The 25,847-nt window shown below is 44.7% G+C and overlaps 1 protein-coding gene across 2 annotated transcripts in view; it reads left to right on the top strand.

Annotated features, from left to right (window-relative positions):
• Window positions 1-5,790: 5,790 nt before the first annotated feature.
• Window positions 5,791-25,847, top strand: part of Pik3cb (phosphatidylinositol-4,5-bisphosphate 3-kinase catalytic subunit beta) — a 103,836-nt gene continuing 83,779 nt past the window's right edge. The window contains exons 1-2 of one of the 2 annotated variants that reach the window (XM_021171807.2): window positions 5,791-6,002; window positions 23,475-23,576. The gene's annotated coding sequence lies outside the window, so the exon portion shown is untranslated. Of the gene's footprint in view, window positions 6,003-6,168; window positions 6,402-23,474; window positions 23,577-25,847 lie in introns of those variants that run through there. The other variant, XM_029481349.2, reaches the window with a different exon arrangement.

Here is a 25,847-nt window from a genome sequence, read left to right as displayed (position 1 = left end):
GTGTGGACATTTCTACCTCAATCATTCTTTCAACACGCTTTCTTATATTGCTTATGTAAGCCTTAAACTCCAAAAACTTCACCTCTCCCTCTCCTTCTCCCCCCCCCTCCTCCCTTTCCTCCCTTCTCTCTCTGGTGCTGGAGAATAAGACCTGATCCTCCTGGAAGCTAAACATCCTCTCTCTCTCTCTCCCCCGCCCCCCCCACCTCCCAGGCACCCAGCAGTCCTTCCTTTCTTCCTAAGTAGTTTGTACTCTGTGTAAATTGTTTATTTATTTGGATTATTTCCCTTAAATATAAAAGTAACTTAAATTGTGGTTTAAAGAGGCTTGTCAACAAGCAAACAGGGCAGAGCCTTTGTTGATAAATAGTTCGCATTCCTCAAGGCAGAGTCACACTCAAACCTCTTCCATATCAGGACTCCTCTCTTTGATCTCACTCATTACATATACTGGCACGAAATGACTTGTAAAGTATCTGATTTATTATCCTTATAGCCTTCCCAGTACAGGACGACATCATTCTAGGTCCACGCATTTACAGGGCGCGAAGAACTATTTGTTAAACTACAGTGTGAAGTGGCCTTCGCAGTTTGCAAAGCTGGTTTCTCAGCCTACTTCCTGCCCTTGGAGCTACCCTTGAGGCCACACAGTCATGCTCTCTAGCCATCTGCCTCCCCGCTTCTGCTTTCTTTCTTCAGTGACAGTTATTCCCTCAGTAAATCTCAGTCCTCTCCTATGGTTTTTGTTGTTGTTGAGACACAATCTTAAGTAGCTCAGGCTGGCCTGGAACCCATTATGTCGCAGAGGCTGGCCTTACTTCAGACCTTCCTTTCTTCCAAAGTGCCAAGATAACAGGTGTGTGCTACTACTTATAGACTATGAATGCTTTCTGTTGCGGATAGATGCATATTCAAACTAGGCACATTATAGAGAGACCACATAAGTGGTCATGATAAAAAATTTCAGCCGGGCGGTGGTGGCACATGCCTTTAATCCCAGCACTTGGGAGGCAGAGGCAGGCAGATTTCTGAGTTCAAGGCCAGCCTGGTCTACAGAGTGAGTTCCAGGACAGTCAGGGCTACACAGAGAAACCCTGTCTCGAAAAACCAAAAAGAAAAAAAAAAGTCTGGAAGAGGGAAACCAGCAGTTTTCTCCAGTGGAGTGTCACAGCATTATATACACTACACTCCAGGGCAGGCTTCAGGCTCAAAAGTAGCTAACCTATGCACAATCAACTCCATGTTATTTGTGTGTGTGACTCTGTGTGTGTGTTTGAGAGCAAGAGAGAGAACATAAAGTTGGGTGAGCGGGAAGGTGGGAGGAATCTGGAAGGATTTGGGGGAGGGTAAAGAATACAATCAAAATATATTGTATAAAAATTAGAATTTTTTAAAAAAGAAGTAATTAAAGCATAGCAAACAACAGGAAAAAAATGATTCCAGACAAGCATGGTGATCAATATCTGTAATCTCCTCACTTGGGAAGATGAGACAGCTGGATTGTTGAGTTCAAAGCTAGCCAGGATCACTTAAAAAAACAAAACCAGGGGCTGGAGAGATGGCTCAGTGGTTAAGAGCACCGACTGCTTATCCGAAGGTCCTGAGTTCAAATCCCAGCAGCTGCATGGTGACTCACAACCATCTGTAATGAGATCTCATCTGTAATGAGATCTGACGTCCTCTTCTGGTGCATCTGAAGACAGCTACAGTGTACTTAGATATAATAATAAATAAATCTTAAAAAAAAACCCAAACAAACAAACAAACAAACAAAAAACCCAGTCGGGCAGTGGTGGCATACGCCTTTAATCCCAGCAGTCGGGAGCCAGAGGCAGGCAGATTTCTGAGTTTGAGGCCAGCCTGGTCTACAAAGTGAGTTTCAGGACAGCCAGGGCTATACAGAGAAACCCTGTCTTGAAAAACCAAAATCAAACAAACAAACAAAATCAAAACCTGACATTGTCTCAAAAAATTCAATAAAAATAAATAATAACCTACAAACTGTGGGCTCAGGATGCAGGATGGCATAGCAATGACAAGCATCCTATGAGGCCCAGGGATCAACCCTAGCACATATGCCTCACCCTTAAGGGGCCAAGTCAGCATTCATACACTTATAAGCAATAAAGCCGGTATCAAGCATTTATGAAAGGGTGTTTTTCTCACCCGAGCCAAGAAGAGATGGGTATGGGGCATCTTTTCTGCTTCACCTTATCTTTTGGAAGTTCCTCCCTCTCTTATCTGTAGGTTTCCCACTGCAGGGGTTGTCTGTCTCTACACAAATGGCTGCTGCCTGGTCTTCCCCTCCCTCCCCCCCATGCTTATTCTGTCTTTTTTCTGTCCCTTTCCTCCCAAGGTTCGTGGCACGAACATGGGAGGCTGGATCTTCTCTCCTGGTCTTTGAAGAGAAGAAGAGTGAGAGAGGCAGCAGGCCAGCCTTGGAGGTAGGATAGGATGAGGTTGCCTTTATGTCAGTTCACCATCTAGGCTTTCCCCCCAATTCTGGGATAGTAATTAGTTTATGCCATGTGCAATTCTTTCTCTTTTCCAAAAAAACCGAGTTAATGAGAATTGTAATGCACACCTGCAATCCCAGAACTTCAGATGTTCGAGGTTGTCAAAATTAATAAAATAAGACCTCTAAACAAACTAGTGGACTGGACTCCCAGTCATGCCCCCCCCCCCCTTTCCGTCCTTCCTGTTTGTTTGCTGTTATGAGCAGTATTATACTAAAACGGCTACAGTAGACTTTGGTCTGGTTGAAGAAATCATTGCCAAGTTTATGTCTTGACTTGTTTTGTTTTTAAAAACAGAAATTTAGTTCCTTATAGTTCTAAACTCCAAAAGTGATGTCAAGATGCCTGCAAGGTCGGTTCCTTTTAAGGAATTAAGACTCTGCTTTACGTCCCCCTATCTCCCGTAGCTGCTAGTAACTTTAGTGTCCCTAGGTTGTAAAAGATGTATAAACACTCTTCACATTACCTTCCTCTGTTTGTCAAATCTATCTTCTCTCTTTTTATTTTTATTAATCTATCTATCTATCTATCTATCTATCTATCTATCTATCTATCTATCTATCTATCTATCTACCTATCTATCCACTCAGGGTCTCAGTCTCACTAGGTGCCCTTGCTGGCTTAGAACTCACTATGTAGACCAGGCTGCCTCTAACTTTCTTCCTTCTATTTTCTCCTGTCTTATTATTCTTTTGACACGATTTCACAGTTTTTAGCCCAGGCTCAGGCTGCTTGAGTTCTGGCATTACAGGATTGCCATTCATTCATTCATTCATTCATTCTAGGTTTGTTTTGTTTTGTTTTGTTTTGAGACAGGGTTTCTCTGTGCAACAGCCCTGATTGTACCAGAACTTGTTTTGTAGACCAGGCTGGTCTCGAACTCTCAGAGGTCTGCCTGCTTTTGCCTCCCAAGCACTGGATTAAAGGTGTTGCCACCAGGCCTGGCCTTGCCTTTTCTTTTGTAGGGACATTTATCTTCGGGATTAGGTCGACTCTAAAGGAAGGATGAGCCCATTTCAAAACATTTAACTTACCTAGATCTGCAAGCATTGTTTTTTCAGCTAAGGTCACATTCACAGATTCCATAAGGATGTTTCTTTGGGATGCATGCATTCCTATCTCCTGATTACGTGTCTCTTTCATTGCTAGGTTGGGGGTGGAGGATGGGGATGGGTGCCTGAACCTAGCTTTCCGGGGCTGACAGGCATTTAATCCCTTCCTCTAAAACAACACAAGATTTTATTGTATCGAAACTTTTGAAAACCAGAAAACCTAATTATCTACTCAAATTATTACCCTCTAGCCAAACAACCCACTATTCTGTTTGCACCCTTTCAAGCTATTGTGTGATCATTTCAAGCTCAAAGCTTTTAAAACATGCAGGACTACAAATCAAAGCATGAATGTGTGATTAAATCATTCATATACATCCAAAGTGTACTCATTCTTTATAAGGTCCCGATGACAAGTGGGTGAGGATCTTAGCAACAAAACAACGCAAAGAGGAACACATCACAGAACTCTTATCACACACAGACTATTCGAAATTCCCTGGTGTCTAATCTCCCAGGTAGCTTTTCCAAGTACTGCATAGCAATACTATCAGCAAAGAACAGTGTAAAGATTAGGCCTCGATCCACTCTTTGTCATAGTACATTCCTATTCTAGCATTTCCATCCCCAATATTCACAGAAACTTTACAGGTATTTGACTGGCAAGCTTCTTGTTTTACTCTCTGTCTCTGTGTCTCTGTCTGTCTCTGTCTCTGTGTCTGCCTCTCTCTCTCTCTCTCTCTCTCTCTGTCTCTGTCTCTGTCTCTGTCTCTGTCTCTGTCTCTGTCTCTGTCTCTGTCTCTCTCCAAGGTTTCTCTGTGTACTCCTAGCTTTCCTGGAACTTGCTCTGTAGACCAAGCTGGCCTCAACTCACAGATCTGCCAGGCTGGCTTGTGTCACCAACCCTTTTCTGCTTGGCCAGAAAGCCATTGCTAGTCTAGTGCAAGATACTTTCGCTTCTGTTGTGGACATGAGACTGACCTTGTGGTGGAGGGGAAGGAAGAAGCTTGGTACAAGGGTTGAGATCAACGTGTGAAGGTCCTTTACTGACATTTCTGGCTGTGAGCTCGCTAAATATTAAGGGGAATTCTATTCATTAGACATCTGAAAAGACCTGGGCTTCACAGTTGGGTTAAGCATTTCATGTCCCACTGGCAATGGGCTGAAGCCTCAAAAGCTGGCTCCACATAAAATTACTTGTAGAAACCCCAAACTCGTACAAGCATGGTGAAATAGGTTAACCTCTGTTTTTTTTTTTGTTTTGTTTTGTTTTTTGTTTGTTTTTTGTTTTTTGTTTTTTTTTTTGAGACAGAGACCCTGCTATGCAGCCTTGCCTAGTCCGCAACTCAGGAAGTAACTTAGCTGGCCTGGCAATGCACCGACCTTCTGGTCCTGAACGCAGAGCTTTATAGACATTAGCCACCACGCTTGATTTTTTTTTTTTTAATCACTGAGTTACATCCGCAGAATCAAACTATTGTTTTGCACCTTGTCTCATTTTCCTTCTACTTGTAGATTCTATCCTAGACTGCTCAAGTATTTGCTTGAATTGTTAGAGTGGCGTTAGGTTACAGTAGGTTTACTATATGTAAACAAAAAGACTACAAGTATCCCACGCAGGACCTCTTAGGCTATGTGAGTGCCCTACCGCTGAGCTCTATCCACCGCGTCCAAGGTTTGGCTGACAGTAAGTGAAATTCAAGCGTCTCACTAAAGAGCCATGAAATTTCCCGACAGCAGGGAGACAGAGGCGAGAAAAAAAAAAGCGCTGGGCGAAGTGTAAGGTTTGGCAGCCAAACGTCAGCTGCGGTGGTGCAGAGACGAACACAGAAGTGTTTCAAAGGCTGGACTCTTTACATCTAAATGATCGTTCACATCGCAGGGAGTGGAAGGCCAGCTGGGCCGTGGGAACAAAGGGGAGTCTGCGGAGAAGCGGAACCGGGAGGTGCAGGTTTTCCCGAAGGCGGCGAGCTGGGGGGCTGCAGACACCGCAGTGCTCTGCGAGCCAACCCCTGCGCGCCCGCAGCGCAGTAGGAACGCGGCACCGACAGCCGCACAGGGCGAGGCTGGTGTTGCCTCCCCTCGAGGGGCGGGGCTTGCGCGGTGAGTGGGCGGGGCTGCCTGGAGGCGGGCGTCGGGGGATTGGCCCTAGAGGGTGGGCGGGGCCGGGCAGCGGGGAGGAGAGCCCGGGAGGCTCGCGCGCGCGCTCGCGCAGGCGCGGGCACGGCGGTGGCGCGCGCGTGCTCCGTCGGGCGGTGCAGCGGCTGCGACGGAGCCGGCCATGGTCGTGGGCGGTGGGCGGGTGTCGCGCTGAGCCCCGAAGGCAGCAGAAGACTGGGAGCGGGGCATGCGGGTGTCGGAGCCAGGCGGGCACGGCTGCGGGAGCTGCTGACGGCGCTGCGGGATCCGGAGCCGGTGGCGGCGCGCGGGGCAGGTGAGCGCGGGAGGCGGCGCGGGCTGCGGCGCTGGCGGCTCGGGCGGGCGCTTCCTGCCGGGCTCGGCCGCGGGAGCGCGGGCTCCGAGATACGCGGCGCCCAGGCCTCGGGCGGCGGACACCGAGCAGCGGAGGGCGCCCGGTGGGCGACCACAGAGAGCGCGGGCGCGGAACGGCCCAGCCGGTGTCGGTGCGGACGCCCGGCGGCTGCGGACCCTCAGGTGTTTCGGCTCAGCGTTCACCGCGCGATTCCGGGCTCTCCGGTTTCAGACCGGTCAGAGTCCCGGTGCCGCGGCTAACGTGTCCCGCGCGGCCTTGGCTGAAAACCCCGAGGAGATGTGAAGCGGGAACTGTGAATACTCACCTCCCGGGATTGCGGGAGGCCGAGCTCACCTCGCTGTAAGTGCTCGTTGGACGGGAGCTTTTGGGAGCCGCTCACTGCAGCATCCTTGCTGGCTCTGGCTTGTTCCTTCGTAGAGGTTGGCATTGGGGGCAAATTTATTTCCGAACCGCTCTAGTGTTGCAATAAGCTCAACTCGAGTTGCTTAACGAAGGAGCCTGTTATCTTACAGCGGCCAGAGTAGGATTCTGTAGTCTCTTCCTAGAATTCTGTAGTTTCTCTCTTGGAAAGGCTGACTTGGAAACCTGTCTTGGGTACGGAGTGAATTAGTGCTAAGAATCCTATCAGAATCAGAGTTTACACAACGTGGAAGATGGTGGTGGGACATGTTACCTGACTTACTTTGGTATTTAACCCATCTGAAGTGACACTTAAATTGTCACTTGTTACAGAGTATAAACACAGGAAGAGTATGGAAACATACTCCTTTTTTCCTGCATTGCTACATCCGAAGGGAGTGACAAGTGCTTTTGTAAACATCGTTGTGGGCAGTGTTACTTACTGTCTGGTGAAGTCATCATAATTAAATTAGATGAGTATTTATTCTGAAGTGCTGAATGGATGTTTGGGAATAGGAGTCGTAATGAAATCTCCAAGGAGTCTGAGTTTCCAGGAGTTCATTATCACTTGCCCGTCTTGGTACTGCTTTGTAAGTTTTTTGTTTTGTTTTGTTTTATTTTGTTTTGTATCTTTTGAGACAGAACCTTGCAGTGTTATGGATCTTTTGAGACAGAACTTTGCGGTGTTAGTCCTCAGTGGTCTGGAACTCACTCTATAGACTAGGCTGGCTTTGATTCATGCCTTGGATTACAGAACTCGGCATATCTAGAATAGATGTTAAAAGTTAGGGTGGCATCCACTTGTAGTCCCATTGCTGGGGGAGGGGCACACAAGTAGATTCCAGGGATTTGCTGGTAGACCTGCTAGCTTAGCAGAATCGTGGCACCCTAGGCCAATGAGAGACTCTACCTAAAAAAATAAGATGTGTGGCATCTGAGGAACACACACACACACACAGATTTTTAAAAAAGAAAGCAGAAGACAGAACTGTGTAGAAAGACTATATAATGTGTGAAAGATCAGGGTGGCTTGGATTAGGCTATTGCCTAAGTTTTGGAAGACCAAAAATCTGAAATGGTAAAATCGAAATTGTAGTCACTAAAGCCAAAAGGATTTAAGAAGCATCTTTAGTTTACCCTCGTGATTCACTCACTGACTAGGACATTCCACCTTCAGGGTCAGGGTGTTTTTACAAAGTGGAAAAATCAGGCTGCTTTTCTTGTGCTAAAGATCATTGGCCTGACGACAAGTCAGATGTTGATTTATTTTAATTTTTTTTTTTTAAACCCAGGGCTTTTTATATCAGGGAAGTGCTTTACGCCAGAGCTTACCTGTCCCCAGCCCTGTTGTATACTAAAAAAAAAAAAAAAAAAAAAAAAAAAAAACCCAAACAAACCTAAAATGGAATATTGCTCTATCCTTAGGCTGGCCTTCGACTTGCAGTTTAGCTCCTGCTTCTTGCATCTCTGGGCAGTTCTGCATCTCTTCACCCTAGTTCTGGGATTCCACCACACACCTGTAAACCACGCCTGGTTTTATGCTGAGCTGGGAATCAAACTAGCAGGCTTCCTGCACTTCAGTACTAGTTGGGCCACGTCCTGTCTCTGCCCGGGCTTCCCTTCTCTCGGTGTGTGAACACTGATGATTGACCCCGGGTCTAAACACAGGGTAAGATGCCCATAGCTAATGTCCCCAGCCCTGTTTTCCTGCTTTGGTTTTTATTTTTCTATTTTTTTCAGGTGGATCGGTCCCTAATCAACTTGGTTTGTGTATGTCAGCAAATTATATGGAAAGCAAAAGTGAATCCCGTAGCCTAGATGATTTTTTTTTACCTCTTCCCAAGACAGGGTTTCTCTGTGTAGTCTTGGCTGTCCTGGAACTCACCCTGTAGACCAAGGTAGCCTTGAAATCACAGACATTCCCCTTCCTCTGCCTCCAGAGTGCTGAGATTAAAGGCTGTGCCACCGCAGCCCAGTTGTCTGTTTTGTAGGTTGTTGTTCCTGCTGCCCACAGTGAAAAGGCTGAGGGTCAGAAGTGCTCTAGACTTTGACCTAAGTCAGAGTCGAAAGAGGTGCAGTTGTAGGGATTCTGCCCAGTCTTTCTGAACCTCAGATTTTCAAATGATAGGCATTAGCTAAATATGTGGCAGATAGGAAGAGGTGGCTTTGGTGGAGACTCTGTATGATAGGAGACTCAGATAATGGCAGGGAACTTTCTAGGCCTTAGAGTTTCCAGACCTTCTTCTTTCTCTCTTTGTTTCAGCCTCACACCTTGTGTTGAAAACATCCCAAATCCCCGAGGGCCTCCTGGCTGTCCCTCTTCATTTCTTTACCTGTGCTCATCCTGAATGATGTCATTCTCTTCCCTCTTTAAATATTATCACATGTTGTTGACTCAGATTTTTATCACCGGTCCTGAGCATTAAGCTTCAGCTACATCTAGACCTATACATTTTTCTTTTTTTTTAAATTTTTTTTGGGGGAAGTGGATCTGGATAGGATGGAGGTTTTGTGGTTCTGGAGATGGAATCAGACTCCATGTCCTCGCCAGGCAAGTGTTCCAACGTTGAGCTACCCTTTGGGTCCATGGCCGTTTCTAGGCATCCTTTACAATTTTTTTTTTAAAAATTTTAAAGTTTATTTTACGGCTATGAGTGTTTTGCCTAAGTGTATGTTTGTGAATCATATGAATGTCAGGTTGCCAGTGGAAGCCAGAAATCCTCTGGATCTGAAATTGTAGAGGGTAAATTTTAGAGGTAAATTTGAAAGGGCTAGAGAACTGGTTATGTGTAGAGTAGAGGGAACAATGAATAAAGAGATGATTTATGAGCCGGGCGGTGGTGGCGCACGCCTTTGATCCCAGCACTTGGGAGGCAGAGGCAGGCGGATTTCTGAGTTTGAGGCCAGCCTGGTCTACGGAGTGAGTTCCAGGACAGCCAGGGCTACACAGAGAGACCCTGTCTTGAAAAACAAAACAAAACAAAACAAAAGAGATGATTTATGGATGCTGCCTGTGACCCTGACACTTGGACGGCTGATTCAGGAGAATCCTCAAGAGCCAGCCTGGCTGCTACATGAGTTTTAGGCTCGCATGACCGCAGACAGAGACACTAGCTTAAAAAAAACCGGAAACTGGACCCAGGGTCTCTGCAAGACCAATGGGTGCTCTTAGCAAAGAGCCATCCCTTCAGTCCAATTTGTAGGCATTTTAAATGTAATATGGTCAGGACTGGGCATTAACTTAGTGGACAGAGCACTTGTCTAGCATGCTTGCAGAAATTGAGTTTAATACCGTGTGTGTGTGTGTGTGTGTGTGTGTGTGTGTGTATGTGTATGTAATATTCAAATAGAGAGCTCCTAATTCCACTCCCTAACCTATTTTTTTTTTTTTTTTTTTTACTTGTTTTGAGACAGGGCCTCCTGGAGCCCAAGTTGGCTTCAAACTCTTGGTCCCTCTGTGTCCCAAGTGCTGGAACTACAAGTGTACATTTCCATGCCTAGCAACCTGTTCATTTCATGACTCTTCCCCACCCCACTATCTATCCTTGAGTGAAAATTCCAGTGGCCATACATTTTGTTTTGGTTTTTACACAGTGTCTCTCCTGCTGTGGAACTCACTGTGTAACCCAGGCTGGCCTTGACTTCTTAGTGATGTTCCTGCCTTGGTCTTCCAAGAGTCGTGATTATAGGAGTACATCTGCAAGTCCTGTCTGCCCCACTGTTCCTTCTACCTACACACTCAGCTCTTTAAGCCTTTCAAATTCACTTCTAAGATACATCAGGATTGACTTTTCTTTACATACCTTCTTGCCAGCATCTCTGTTCCTCCTGGATTGTAATTTCTCATCTCTCCTTCTCTCCCGCCCCTCTTCAGCCCTTCCCTCCCTTGCCTTCTATGAATCTTTCTGCATCCGGGTCTGGTTGTATAGTCCGGGTGGCTTTGAGACTTGTGATTTCCTTTCGTACATCTCCCATGGTTGGGATTGCAGGTGTGCACTACCCCAGCAATCAGCATTTCTACCATTCTGTTGTACCCATGCCCTCTCATTAACAGAAAATCCAAACCTTATTTTCATATTCTCTCATTGTTTTGCCTGCTCTGTTGTCTGTGTCTCTTTCTATGAGGTTGTGTTTCATTGTGTTGTTCTGGCTGGCCTGGACTCGCTGTGTAGACCAGGCTGTCCTCAAGCTCATGTGAGAACCTTCCATTATATATATGTATATGTGTGCCAGAAAATGTGTGTGTGTGCGCGTGCGTGCGTGCAAGCTCAGCGCACACATGCAGGAGTGTGTACCTGTATCTGGCAGTAGTGTGTATAATCTTTTCAATCATTTGTTTCAGTTACCACATACTGCTTTATTTGTGGAAAAATGCCTATCATCTGGTTTCTACCGACTGCTTTCTCGAGAGTGTAGTCATGCTGTATATAGAGACAGATCATTTACGATTTCTCTCTGGAGCTTCCTGAAATGTCAGACCTGGAAATTGTACAGCAGGTTGGTTAGCAAAGAAGGGCCATAGAAAACTCAGAAGTGGACTATGCCGCTAATCCCAGCACCCAAGAGGCCGAGGCAGAAGGGTTGCCATGAGTCAAAGGCTAGCCTGGGCTACTACAGTACAGGACCCTGCCTCAGAAAACGAAAAGCTAAATTTGAAGTCTGTACGTATGTCCATTGTCACATTAGAAACACAGGGGAAGATGTTGGAATGTAAAGTCTTAGAAGCAGAATAGTGAAACACATGAAGTGCAAAGCGGGGTGGGAAAGCGGTGACTCTTGGATTCTCCCCTCTTCCCCTCCCCCTGTATTTCCTCATTTGTTTGGGCTGGTTTTCTAAGGAGAGCTTCTGTTCCTGGAACAGTCCAAAATGTCCCTGTGCACCTGTGAGAGGCCCTTCCAGTAAGAGAAGTCTTCTATTTTATTGCAATCAAGGTCTGCCTTTCTGTAGTCCTGGTGTCTGTCGGCTCCACTCTGTCTTTTTGGAAAGGTTCTACCTAGTGGATTTGGTTTTGCACGAATTCCATGATTGTCTCTACGGTAAATAATTGACTCAAAAGGTTGTAGTCAGTGAGGGGAAGTCAAGGATTAGATGCACGGTGGGGATGAGATGTCTGTCTATGCAGTTCTGGCTATCCTGGAGGTTGATATGTGGACAGACCAGGCTGGCCTTACCTCATACTGGTAATAGGGAGATCTGCCTATCTCTGCTGCAAGAGTGCTGGCCTAAAAGGTGTGCCTGACCACTCTTTGGTGACTAAGGAGGTTTTTTTAAATTAAAAGGTATTTCTTGTTACTTTGAATTGCTTTGAGGTGGATCTCAATACATATACAAGGCTGGCCTGGAACTTATATACCCTTGTGCCTCAGACTCGGGTGTGTTGACATAGGCTTTGTCGCATCCTGCCTGGCCATCCTTTTTGTTTGTTTGTTTGTTTATGCATTCCTTATTGTGTATGTGTATCTAGAGGTGAGAACAGGATGCCACAGCACTTGTGTGGAGGGCAGGGACAACTTTCTAGAGTGAGGGCCAAACTCAGGTTGTCAGGTTTGGCAGGCTTACCTGCTGAGCCATATCCTTGCCTCCTCCGTCCCCCAATCTATGATAAATTAAGATTCCCATGTATTCTTTGTTAGCACCAGATAGTGTGGGGATGATGTTCTGAACTCAGCCTTCTCTCGCCTTTTTTTTTTTTTTTTTGAGACAGGGTCTCTCTATTAGCTCTGGCTGTTAAGAAGATCAGCCTGTCCTGACCACACAGAGATTCTCTTGCCTCTGTCTCCTCTATCTCTTATGCTGGGATTAAAGACAAGTACCAGCCCCAGTAGGTTCTACTCGTAGTGGTTGAGAGGCAAGGGACAGAGGGATCAGTCTCCAGGCTGGAGACCAGCCTGGTCTACAGAGTTTCAGGACAGCCAGGACTATACAAAGAAACCCTGTCTTGAAAAACCAAAATAAATAAGCATACATACAAACAAACAAACAAACAAACAAACAGGAAACCATAAAGACATGCAGTACTATGCCTGGCTCAGCTTTTCTTCTTCTTCTTCTTCCTCCTCTCCTTCCCCCTCTTTTTTTTTTTTTTAAAGATTTATTTATTATTATACATAAGTACACTGTAGCTGTCGTCAGATGAGCCAGAGGAGGGCATCAGATCTTACTACAGGTGGTTGTGAGCCACTATGTGGTTGCTGGGATTTGAACTCAGGACCTTCAGAAGAGCAGTCAGTGCTCTTACCTGTCAGTGCCCCCACCCCCCACCCCCGATTTTTTTTTTTTTTTTTTTTTTGGAAACAGAGTTTCTCTGTATAGCCCTGGCTGTAGACCAGGCTGGCCTCGAACTCAGAAATTTGCCTGCCTCTGCCTCCCAAGTGCTGGGATTAAAGGCGTGTGCCACCACGTCCGGCTGACTTTTTTTTTTTTTTTTAAGATTTATTTATTTCACGTGTATGAGTGTTCTTTTTGCATGTATACCTTCATGCCAGAAGACAGCATCAGCTCACATTATAGACAGTTGCGAGCCACCATATAGTTGTTGGGAATTGAACTCAGGACCTCTGGAAGAACAGCCGGTACTCCTAACCACTGAGCCATCACCCTAGCCTAGCTTTTCTTCTTGATCTCTCTCTCACTTTGTGTATGCATTCTGATAGCTGTTCATTTTATTCTAGCACTTTTTTAGGTAGTCAGTTTTCTAGTGACTGAGGGATGGTACACCACCTCTGCCTTTAGGGCTTTGCAAATGTCATTGTTCAGTTTCTTACTTGAGTCCAGCCTAATATGCTTAATTACGTGTTCTATTACTTCCTCAGAAAATAAATAAATCCTTGATTGTTTTTTCTGGAGCAGGAAAAGCTCTCCAGTGGGCAGGGTCTCTAGCTAGGCTAGTCTGGAACTCATAGCTGTGCAATGTTAGGATTATATAAATCAGTATTGGCCTGTAAAATAGCTCTTATAATTTTGGTCAGATAGCCTGAGGGTTGGGTCATTCACTGGGAATAATATACTGCTGAAATCTAACAGTCCTTTTTTGTGGTGTCATTATGATCCAGGTTTTCAGTTTCCAGTTTCCCTGTGGCTTGGTTCATCTAGTGCTGAGGTCACTGGGGAGACCACCAGGCAAGTGACCATTTGCCTTAGACAGGAATGTGATCCTGATTATCCATGCCTGAACTGGAGGATTAAGTAGATTAAAGAAATCGGGTAGTAAGCCAAAAGCTTTATTTTAAACTACAGTTTATCTACATTCCTCACCATAGTTTGTCCCTGGGCAGGCCTAATAGTTAAGAATATTTTCTAACTGTGTTCTGTTCACAAACTGTATTCTTCCTGTTGCTTGAAGTAATGGCAGTTGTGAAGTGGGGAAAAGATGGAAGGCATTCAAGCAGTTAGATGACCAACCTGCATTGCCCACATAATTTGGTGCTGACTGTGGTCAGCCACAGTGATCCTTAGACTGAAGACCGGAATTCCATGAATTCCTTACCTGCTGAGCCACTTACAGGCATTTTCAATGGCTCTCAACAAGAGGTCAGAACTCCCTTTGGACACATTTTTATATCAGTAGTTTAAACAATTGAGATGTTCAGATCTGAACAACTGACATTTAAGATGATCAGAATTATAAATATAATCAAAGTTGGAGTTTGCTTCATTTAAATTAATCTATGGCAGTTTTCTTAGAAATTAAATTTCCTGAAGGCCTGCCCGAAGAGACACTCCCACGCCCCAGGCAAGGTCTCCGTCTGCAGCCCAGGTGGGCCTGACTTGTGATCCTCCTGCCTTAGCTTCTGGTTGAGAGGTGTTGTTTATAAGGCTAGGTCACCACTACCTCCATGGATTTCATATAATAGCTGGATAATTCTTATCAATTAGTTGACCTAGGTTTAAAGTTACTGGTTTTGCAGTGTTGGGAATGGAATCCAGGGTTTTCTGTGTGCTGGACAAGCCAAACCCTCTAACTCTAAGCCACACCCTCACTTCCATATTATTCCTGTTTTTCTTTGAAGCAGGGCCTGATGGTTTAGCTAAGGATGACTTCCCCTGCCTGGGTACCTCCACACCCAGTCTGTTATTAACTCATGCTGTGGGACTTCGCCTCTCTTCTGGTATTTTTATTTTGTGTTATTGAGTATGAGCCCAAGGCCTCATACACACTGACCACACCTCAGCCCTCTCTGTCCGTGTCTTGTCTTGATGAGGAACTTGTGAGCTGAGGGTTCTCACGCGGCCTCTGTGATGAGTCAGTGATCAGACTTGTCACTTGTTGTGTTTGGGGCGAGTGAGGTGGTGGTGGTGAGTTAGTGGTGGTGTTTGCAGATAGCCTTGCTATGTAGACAGGTAGACCTAGCTGCCTCTCTGTGTGGCCCAGGCTGGCTGAAGTTTCCGAATTTTCCCTCTTTTAATCTCTGTAGTCCTGGGGTTGCAGCAGCACTTGCCTCGTTTGTGTGCTGGGGACTGAACCCAGGGCCTCAAGGAGTGCTAGGCAAGCACCCTACCAAGTGAGTCGCTGGCCTGTATTTTGTTTTCACATGGTTTAGGCTGGCCTCTAACTGCCGCTGAGCCTACTACCCTCAAGCCCCTGCTCCTCCTGCCTCTCCTTCCCTTGGCTGGCATTACTGATGCCTAGCACCAGCTTCCTCTTACGACCTTTACCTCTTAAAGCTATGTCTGTGTGTATAACATATTAGGAAAACTCCCAAGTGTCTCCTACTGTATATGGCACTAAAGCAGACTAACAACAACAAATGTTTATTGGATGCTTACTTGCATGTCAGGCTGTGCTAAGTGCTTTCTGTAATTTTTGTAACAACTCTCTAATGAAGATACGAATGACATCACCACCGAGGAAACTGGAATTTCAGGAAGTTACATATCAAATGGAACAAAGTTTATGAGTAGTAGAGTCAGATGTAAGAAAAAAAAATAGTTTTATGTGTATGGCTTTCTTTTGATCATTTATTTTTATTTCATTTGCACTAGTGTTTTGCTTGCATGTATGTCTGTATATAGGATCCCCTGAAATTGGAGTTACATTGAGGCAGTGTTCTTAATTGTTGAGCTATCTCTCCAGCTCTGAGAGTCAGATTAAAGAGTATGTATTTAAGTGTACAAGTGTTTTGCCTGCATCTGTGTCCGTATCACGTGTACCTCTTGCTTGTGGAGCCAGAAGAGGGTTCTGGTGTTAGAGGTGGCTGGGAGCTGCCCTTTGGGTGTTGGGAATTGATCCTGGGTTCTCTGGAAGAGGAGCTAGTGCTCTTAATCACTGAGCCACCTATCTAGCCCCATGAGAATCAGGTCTTTAACTCTAGCTCTGTCTGTTTTTCTGCTCTCCTGTCCCAAGTAACTGGGTATGTAGTCCAGGCTGTTCTTCCCACACCAGATCATTGCTATTCCCATCATCACCACCATGGCTGTGCTTATTTTGAACCTAGGGCTTCATGCATGTTAGGCAAACACTCTACCACTGAGTTATAGCCTCAGGTCTTAAATATGATTAATTTTGTTTTGGGTTTTGAAAGTCAACGTCTCACTGTAGCCTAGGCTGTCCTGGAACTTGGGGTAATCCTCTAAACTTAGTCTCCTAAATGGTGGCATTACAGGTATAAGGCACCATACCCAGCTTCTTGTTTGTTTATTTAGGTTTTTAGGATTTTATTATGTAGCCCTGGCTGTCCTGGAACTCTCTGCATAGGCCAGGGTAGTTGCGGACTCTCAGAGCCCTGCCTCCAGACCGCTGAGGTTGAAAGGCGTGCACCACCACACCCTGGCCATTTATTTATTTATTGTGCTATTTTTCTGGTAACCATTGTAGCAGCTCTGTACTTCTTGGTCTGTTTTCAAGTGTAATTTACTCCAGTATACTTCTGCCCAGATAGACCCAGGGTTTTGCGCATGCTAAATAAGTGCTCCCCTCTCCCACCTTTATTTAAAAATAAGTAACTAGCAATGAAGTGTGGTAGCTTATACCTGAAGTTCTAGCTATGGCTTACTCATGAGTTCCAGGCCAGCCAAAGCGACATACATAATGAGACCCTGTCATCACCACACTCTGCAAATAAAAACCTAATCTTTTTTTTTTTTTGATTTATTTATTTATTATATGTAAGTACACTGTAGCTGTCTTCAGACACTCCAGAAGAGGGCGCCAGATCTTGTTACGGATGGTTGTGAGCCACCATGTGGTTGCTGGGATTTGAACTCTGGACCTTCGGAAGAGCAGTCGGGTGCTCTTACCCACTGAGCCATCTCACCAGCCCTAAAAACCTAATCTTAAATGTATCATGTTAGCATAGTTAACTATGTATGCAGGTCAATGAAGGGGTTTTGGGTCAGAAGGCCTTGAGAAGTTGTTGTTTTCTTGTTGTTTTTGCTTTGGTGACCTACTTGACTTTCCTGAGCTTAATCTTAAAAGTTCTGGGCATAGAGGAAGGAAACAGATTTATTGTTGAATAGATGAACCAATGAAATACAATAGACAGGCCATGAAATGTAACTGACATTTACTTTAATAGCATTTACTTTAATAGAGCACTGGGTATTGCTGGTGCTCACCTTTACTCCAAGGACTTGGGAGGCCGAGGCAGGCAGATTTCTGTGAGTTCAAGGCCAGCCTGGCCTACAGAGCGAGCTCCAGGACAGCCAGGACTATACAGAGACCACCACCACCACCACCACCAAAGCAAATGCTTGCATTGTGAGATCTTTTTTTAATTCATGTTTCAGAAAGGAGAGGATGTGCTAACATCACATCTGTCATCAGTAGTACTTAGGTCCATAAGGGTCACCACGGCATGAGGAAATGTATTAAAGGGTCATAGCATTGGGAAGGTTGAGAGCCACTGCATTGGAAGAAGTAACTGCAGAAATGTTTGGTTTTGTGTTCTTCCAATTCTGTATCCCAAGTGTTTTATTCTTAAGTATGTAACACGAACCCCAGCAGAAATTAAGTGTTTTAAATTTTTTTACTTATTTGTATGTGTCTGCATGAGTGGATTGGACTCTGGGTCTCATGGTTTCACACAAATCCTCTTAACCATTGAGACATCATCTCTGCAGCCCAGAAATTAAGATTTCCTTCTGATCATCTGTACTGGCTCACATGTATGAGCAAAGGAGAAAAAAATATGAATATGTCTGTGTACACAGACATTACCTAAGTAACTAGATGTAGTAAAGAAAATGTGGGAGCAGTGTTACCTCGTCTGTGAATGATCTAACCACAGTGGATGCCTTCCAACATGACATACACTGTTGGGGAGTTGACTGATTAGGAGATAAATCATTGGCATACCAGATTCATTCCAAGGGATTGAGGCTTTCTTGGTACACGAGTTAAAGACTTTCTGCAACTCGCAGTACACAGTTGCTGCATTTAGAGCTTCATTTTACAGTAGAGAATAGAGGCGCAGAGGACGCGTCAGCTGTGCTGAAGGCTGCAGCGCCTGGGGGAGAGGGGGAGGGCTCTCTTGGCTAGTGTGGCACCTTGCTCCAATCTTCCAGGCCCTTCTGCAAATGATTTATTTTCCTTGGAACGAGTGTTCAGATATTTAGGGAATATATCTTGGTATATTGGTTGATCATTAAGGTCCTAGGGTAGATATATTTGTTTATCACATTTATTTTGGTGCTTGTACGTGTTACTGAAAATGGAACAGCATGCGCCCCCACACACTCTGCCACTGTGGTAGATCCCCAGCCCAATTTTTAATATTAATTTATTTCATTTATTTTTGGTGGTAGTGATCAGTCACCCAGGTCATGTCTGCCCCTCCACTGACCTGCACATTAGCCCTGTTTATTTTATTACTGTACTTTGATGAAAGTTTCAAGTACTCGTGCATTTATTTTACCGACACCAGATACTTGGCGTTCTCTTAGTCCCCAGTTGCTGGGGTTCACCCTACCTCATCATGGCCCTCGCCAGCCCCTTTAAGAACAGTGGTGCAATTGTTTCTGGGCAGAGGTGGATGCTTTTTCCGTCAGAGGACTGGAGCTGTGGGTGTTGAGAGTTGAGTTGCCGTTTGGGGTCAGCTTTCCTTGCTGCCGTAGGGCAGACCTTTGAAGGTCTGATCTACTGTGTCATGCCAGGTCTGAATGTATCCTTTATTCTACAGCTGGCATCGTTGCCAGTTTTTCATGGGCTCTCTTTTATACATTTCTGTCAGCTAAAGAATCGGTTGTGGGAATGTCTACTCCATCCACCTACACTTTCAACATTAGAGCATGTGAGTTTTTTCCTGTCAACTTCTTCATGGAACATTTATTGAGAGGATGTGTTTTTATAACTGTACGAAGCATTGGGGATGCAAACAGATGAAGGTTCAAGAGAGACACCGTAGACTGGTATGGTACGTGCACTCAGGATACAGAGGTAGATGTGTCCTGAAGTTTAAGGCAAGCCTGATTTACATAGTGAGACCCTACCTTAAAAGAAGTTTTATGGGCTGGAGGGATGGTTCAGTGGTTAAGAGCACCGATTTGTCTTCCATAAAACCTGGATTTGATTCTCAGCGCTCACACGGCGCTCACAGCAGCCTGCAAGTCCAGATATGGGAGGATCCCACACCCTCTTCTGCTCTCCTTGGCACCAGGCACACATGTGGTACACAGACATAACATGCAGGCAAAACATTCACACACATAAATAAATAAAAATAAAAACGTTTTAGCCAAGCATGGGGGAGCCTGCCTCTAACTATAGCTCTTGAGTGGTGGAGGCTAAAGGATCAGGTATTGATCCTTAGAGTTGAGGCCAGCCCAGGGCACATGAAACCCCGTTATAGAAAACCCTCAGCCGGGCGTGGTGGCGCACGCCTTTAATCCCAGCACTCAGGAGGCAGAGGCAGGCGGATTTCTGAGTTCGAGGCCAGCCTGGTCTACAAAGTGAGTGCCAGGACAGCCAGGGCTACACCCTGTCTCGAAAAAAAAAAAAAAAAAAAAAAACCCTCACAAACATTTCCTGCTGTTGTTTGACTATGAGACCCTACTTAGTCCATAATTCCATATGTGTAGACCAGGCTGGCCTCAGGCTTGCAGTGACCTTCCTCCTGCCTCTTGCATGGCAGGAGAGCAGGCTTTCAACACTGTGTGGCAGTGAAGGTAAATACTAAAATCAGTTTTAATTACAATTCAGTAAAGTCAGTTTATAGAACCTAAATGATAAACAAACTTCTTGGGTCCCAAATTCTTCTCTTTCATTTTGAAATAGGGCTCTCTATGTCTCCTAGGTTTCAAACACCACAGTCGTGCCTCCGCCACCTGAGAACTGAGGTTGCAGCTGTGGCCACCACATCTGGCTTCCTACTCTTCTGACTGCTACCCCTTTTACTCCGTGTAGAGTGGGCTGCTTGTTCTTTCTCTTTGGGACTTCTTTTCATTCAAGACACTTTTGTGTGGCCCCTACTGTATAAGCATATGAAATAGTTATGCAAAATCAAAGATATATTGATAGTAATAAGTTTTTAAAAATAATTCTTTGGCATATAGTTATTTTTCTCATGTATTAAAGATAGAAACAAAATTTCATATTAACAGGTGGATATGCTTGCTAACTTTTAATGTCAGAAATATGTACAGGGCCACTTTAAACGCTACTGAAAATCATAATCTAATCCTAAGCCAAAAATCTATATAGCCATTTTTGTTTATGAAACCTGAGCCAGAAACTCAAAAAACGACTTTAAAAATCATGCCCCACCCCCGCCAGCTGTATATACATGAAAAATATATTCTGGTGATACGTTACCTAAAGAGAACTTTTGTTTTGGTTTTTAAAACAGGACTGTCCTAGAACTCTCTATGCAGACCAGACTGGTCTCAAACTCAGAGATCCACCTGCCTCTGCCTCTCAGTGCTGGGATTAAAGGTGTGCGTGTGTTAGTGGCCCCTGGGGACCGAATAGAACATTTCAACACAATCTAAAGATACAGGAAATGGTGCTTACATGCTGAGGAGTAAGGGGAAATAACAACTGAAAGTGTTTGCTTTCCATACTGAAATCATTATGTGTATGAGAGCAGAGAGCCTTGTGTCTACAGGGAAAGAATTCCCAAGCCGCAGTAGTGGTGGACAGGAGCAGAGATGGTCAAGGTGGCACGATGACCATGGTTGCTTTCCAAACCAAGGTTGCGGCAGTCCCGATTCAGTGCAGCACAAGCTGCGGACACATAGGGATCCACTAGGTCATTTCCAATTAATCCTTGGTGGTTCCATGGCCATAGACATTTCACTGTTGCCAGTTTTTCTGTGATCCTCAGAAAAAACCCTATATGGAGCCATAACCCCCAATTTAAGAAACTGGGGTCTAGAGTTGGAGAGATGGCTAAGTGGTTAAGAGCACTGGCTGTTTTTCCAGAGAACCCTGGTTCAGTTCCCAGCACTTAGTACATGGCAGCCCACACTATCTGTAACTCCAGTACCAGGGCTTCTGACACCCTCACACAGATATACATGTCGGCCTTTAAAACACCAATGAGCATAAGATAAAGATAACATTTTTATTTTTGTACATATTTGTACATATATATGTATGTTTACATGTGCATGTACACACACACACACACACACACTTGAGTTCTAGAGAATTTTGTTAAAATCTTATTCCTAGCTTCCTATGTTTAAAAATAGGTAAATTTCAGCTCATTATAGTAAGCAGGCTATATTTCACATGATAAATTGGACAAAAGTAAGAGGGAATGGGGACAGTTGTGTTTGTGGCATATGTGTGTGTACATCCTCGTGTTTATTCAAATGTGTATACATGAAGAGTTCAAAGTCATTGTAGGCTATGTGAGACACTGCTTTCAAAAACCAAGAAGAAGGAAGAGTGTATGGAGAAAATAAAGTTAAGCCTATTGTTAGTGCGTGCCTGGAAGCCGAGGTTGGGAGCCACTTGGGAGGTTGAGGCAGGAAGACTGAGCTAGAGGAGTATTGAGCTACTGTCTTGTTTTGTTTTGTTTTTGTTTTTCGAGACAGGGTTTCTCTGTGTAGCCCTGGCTGTCCTGGAACTCACTTTGTAGACCAGGCTGGCCTTGAACTCAGAAATCTGCCTACCTCTGCCTCCCAAGTGCTGGGATTAAAGGTGTGCGCCACCACGCCTGGTTTTGAGCTAATGTCTTACAGAAGGTAAAATGGAGAGAGATAGCCAGTTGGTAGGGGCTGGGAGATTTTCTAGGGAGGCACTGGGGTCAATCTGATTTGTTGGTTTTGTTTTTTTTGTTTTTTTTTTTTTTGGCATCTCATTGTAGCTCAGACTGGTTCCAAATTCACTATGTAATTGAGGATGACATTGAAATCATAATAATTCCCCTGCCTCTACCTAAGTCCAATGATTACAGGTGTATTGTACCAGGCTGGGCAAATAATACTTGTCCATTTAATAGACTTAAGAGAGAGTTAGTGTCTTTTTCTTTTTTTAAAGGAATTTATTTATTGTTATTATTTTTCTTCTTGCTCTGGCCCTGCTCGCTCTGGTTCCACTCTCTCTGGCCCCGCTCTCTCCAGCCCTAAGATTTATTTATTGTATGTGAGTACACTATAGCTGTCTTCAGACACAACAGAAGAGGGCATCAGATCTCATTATGGATGGTTGTGAGCCATCATGTGCTTGGTGGGATTTGAACTCAGGACCTTCAGAAGAGCAGTCAGTGCTCTTAACTCTGAGCCATCTCTCCAGCACCCCCAGCCCCCTTTTAAGACAAGGTCTTACTGTGTAGACCAGGCTGGTCTCAAATTCAGAGATTCAATTATCTCTGCCTCAAGGTGCTGGGATTAAAGACATATGTCACCAAACCTTGAATTAGTGCCTTAAGTGTGGCTGACACCATGGGCATGTCAGGCTCCTTACTTGAGGAGGAATTGTGCTTAATCTAATGCTAAGCCATCTCTGTCTTGAAATTCCTCATTTTTGAATGAGTAGCCCTGCATCATTCATTGATTCATTTGTTTGGAGACTGGGTCTCTGTAGCCCTGCCTGGCCTCAGACTCACAGAGATCCATGTCCTCCTGCCTCCTGGGTTCTAGGATTAAAGGTGTGAGCCACCATGCCTGCTTTACTTATTAAAGTTTTAAAAGTTGTATCTTTAGTTAGGTTTTCTCCTGTCGTCATCAGGTGCCCGCAGAGGCCAGAGGGGTTTGATTTCCTCAGAGCTCGACTTAGCTGCCTGGTGCGGGTACTGGGACTCAAACTTTTTGGGTTCTTTGGAAGAGCAATACTAGAAATTTTTTTCTCCAGCCCCAAAATTCTTATAGAGATAAGAGATTTACATTTAGAGTTAGCCAGTTGGACTTTGCGGATCTCAGTTGTGACAGTATCCAGAGAATCCTAGTCCGGAGACAGTTGAACGGATGCTGCCTTCCTCCATTAGGCTGAACTCAGGGTGTTGACCTGGGTGATATCAGTGTGAACACAGCTTTCACATCCTGTTTGATCTGGTGTTTGGTTGGCCTGATGTCTTCAGAGAGCATAAGTGTCATTGTTATCTTCTCTCAGTGGTCAGAAGACATGTCATGACCACTAGTCATGATCACTTAGCCTAGTGGTTAAGCTTCCTTCTGTGAGATGACTGTCCAAGGCCTCTGGAGCTATGATGGTAATGGGCCACCAGAATGGACACAGACAGACAGGTAAACTCTGTCCAGTCTGTGTTCTGGTCCTCTACACTTTTGTTTGGGTTTAGACATATTTCCTTGTAGAACATTTCTTTTGAGACAGGGCTTTACTGTATATCCCTGGCTGGTTTGAGGGCTCTTGCATTTCTATTTTTTACTACATTCTATATAAATTATTTACTTAGATTTGATCTTGAATATGTACACACACTAGTAAATTCCCAAAGCTGAGAATATTGGAACATAGATCCTAAACATCGTAAGTTTTTAACCTTGGTAGATCTTTGAGCCAGTGTGTTAAACTGTGTGTGCTGTAAACAATCAAGTGACACACGGGGAGGGAACACTTAACACTGTCCATTCTGATTAAAACTGTCTGTCTCCAACCTTTTATTTTGCAGTTCATCTTCTAAGCTGAAAAAGTCTTCCATGAATAATTCACATTTAAAAATAAGTTATATCATATATTCCTAGAAGACTGAAATGGGGGCTGTTATTTTGAGGTAAGTGTCCAATTTTGTAGATTTTATTTCTTAGTCTTTTACAAACTTGAATATAGAAGGAAAGTATGAATATTGGTTAGCTTCTAATTATTTTTTTCTAAATATTTTCTAATCTCATGGTTTGTATTTTGAGTCCCTAAACCTCACTTTAAGGCAGGCTGAGATTTAGGGTTGCGTAATTCAGAGGGCTTGTTTGTGTGCTTGCTTGCTTGTTTGCTTGCTTGCTTGCTTGCTTCTGTTTGTTTGATATTTTAGTCCAGGCTGCTCTGAAATTGACTGTAAAGCACAGACTGGCCTGGAACTTGAGCTCCTTCAGTCTCCAGAGTACTGGGGTCACAGCAGTGAGACTAGTACTAGATGAAGGTGATTCTTATTATTGTTGTTATTGGTTTTGGGGGACAGGGTTGCTCTGTGTATCCCTGACTATCCTTGAACTTGCTGTGTAGACCACGCTAGCCTCAAGCTCACAGAGCCATGCCTACCTCTGCCTCCCAAGCATTGGGATAAAAGGCAGGTGCAGTGTTGTGCCTGCCTTACTATTGGTTTAAATAAAGATTTCTCAGGTGATGGCATTGCTGAGAGCACAAAACCTCCTAGCCCAGATGACAAAAGCAAAGCAGACAGACTGCTGTTACTTACCTATGAGGTTGAACACTTCTTTTTAAATGTTATGTGTATCAGTGCTTTGTCTAAATGTGTCTCCATCATATGTGCAGTGTTTTCCGAGGCCAGAAGATTTCAGGCCCTCTAGAATTGGGAGTTATAGCCAGTTGTGAGCGACCATGTTAGGGTGGGATTGCACTTGGGACCTCTGGAAGAGCAGCAAGTGCACCTGTCCTGACCTCTGAGCTGTTCCTCAGCCTCCAGGTTTGGACATTTCAGGAGCTGGGTGGTTTGTACTGATTCATTACCCTTTCTCGTGCATGACAGTACTGGGACATGAAGGGTGGGGCGGGCTCCACCAACAGCCCCAACTCTACCCATTTTTTTATTTTATGTGTGTGGGTGCTTTGCAGGCATGTATGCCTGTGCAACACTTGCACGCTTGCTGCCTGTGAAGGCCAGAAGAGGGCATCAGACCCCGTGGAATTGGAGTGATGCAGTTGTAGCTGCTATGTAGATTGCTGGAAATTAAGCCTGGGTCCTCTGGAAGAGTCGCTGGTGCGCTTAACCACTGAGTCATCTCTCCAGCCCCATTTATCTGTTTGTTTTGTTTTGGGACAGAGTCTCACTCTTGCTGTGCCTGGAATGGTCTGGAACTAGCTTAGACTAGACGGGCTTCACGATCAAATCTGTCTCTGCCTCCTGAGTGCTGGGGTTAGAATTGTGCACCATTTATGCCTGGCTGACAGGGTTTTGAACAATCAAATTAGGGAAAATTTGAAGAATGATCAGAGTGAGTCAGGGAGAGTAATAAAACACATGATATGAACGTGGAGGGGGAATACCAGGAGTGGAAGGGAAGAATGATCAACGTGGGGCTGGTTATTCATTTGAAATATGGGCTCATTTTGTAGCCCAGGCTGGCCTCAACCCAGGGCTATTTTCCTGCCTCAGCTTCCAGAGTGCTGCAGTCAGACATGTATACCACCATGCCCACGAGCAGGGCTAATGTAATTTTCTAGGCACTACAGGTTTAATCCAGTATTTCACCATGCTAAGCACACATTCCACCATTAAGGACACCTGCTGTGGAGTGCAGCTATTAGACTTTCCTTGGAAAATGAATATTTGACAGTTGTTTTCTTTTTGTGGTTTTGGTTTTTGTTTATTGAGACAGGGTCTCATGTAACATAGTCTGGTCTCTAACTCTTTCTGTATGAGACTGACTTTGAATTCCTGATCTTTCCCAAGTGTTGGGATTAGAGGCCTATGTACTACCATGATTTGGACTTTTTGAGTTAGGAACATTCTGTCTTCCCCTCCCAAGTGCTGTGATTATAGGCAGGTAACCACCAAGCCTGGCACTGATCTGTCTTAATGTAAAAGGTTATGTGTTTTGTCAACAGAGTGGCCCGATCTCAGCTTGCCTGCCAGAGTTCAGGGAAGCTGGTGCTGCCTGCAGTTTTCCTTCATTGCTCAAGGATCCTTCTCATTAATATGTACTGGATGTCTATGCAGTTGCAAATGATGTTCATAAAAATATTGAGTGTCTGTAGATCTGGTCCTTTGACAGTGCATTGGCAATGTGCGTTTTGCTTTTACTCAGAACATAGCTGGTCAGATCGTCATGTAGTTTGCCATAGACAGACAGGGTACTGTGAAAGCTGT

Source organism: Mus caroli, unplaced genomic scaffold (genome assembly GCF_978045245.1).
Source record: "Mus caroli unplaced genomic scaffold, Mus_caroli_1 scaffold_11, whole genome shotgun sequence".
Taxonomy (NCBI): domain Eukaryota; kingdom Metazoa; phylum Chordata; class Mammalia; order Rodentia; family Muridae; genus Mus; species Mus caroli.
This window is presented reverse-complemented; position numbering and strand designations above follow the sequence as displayed.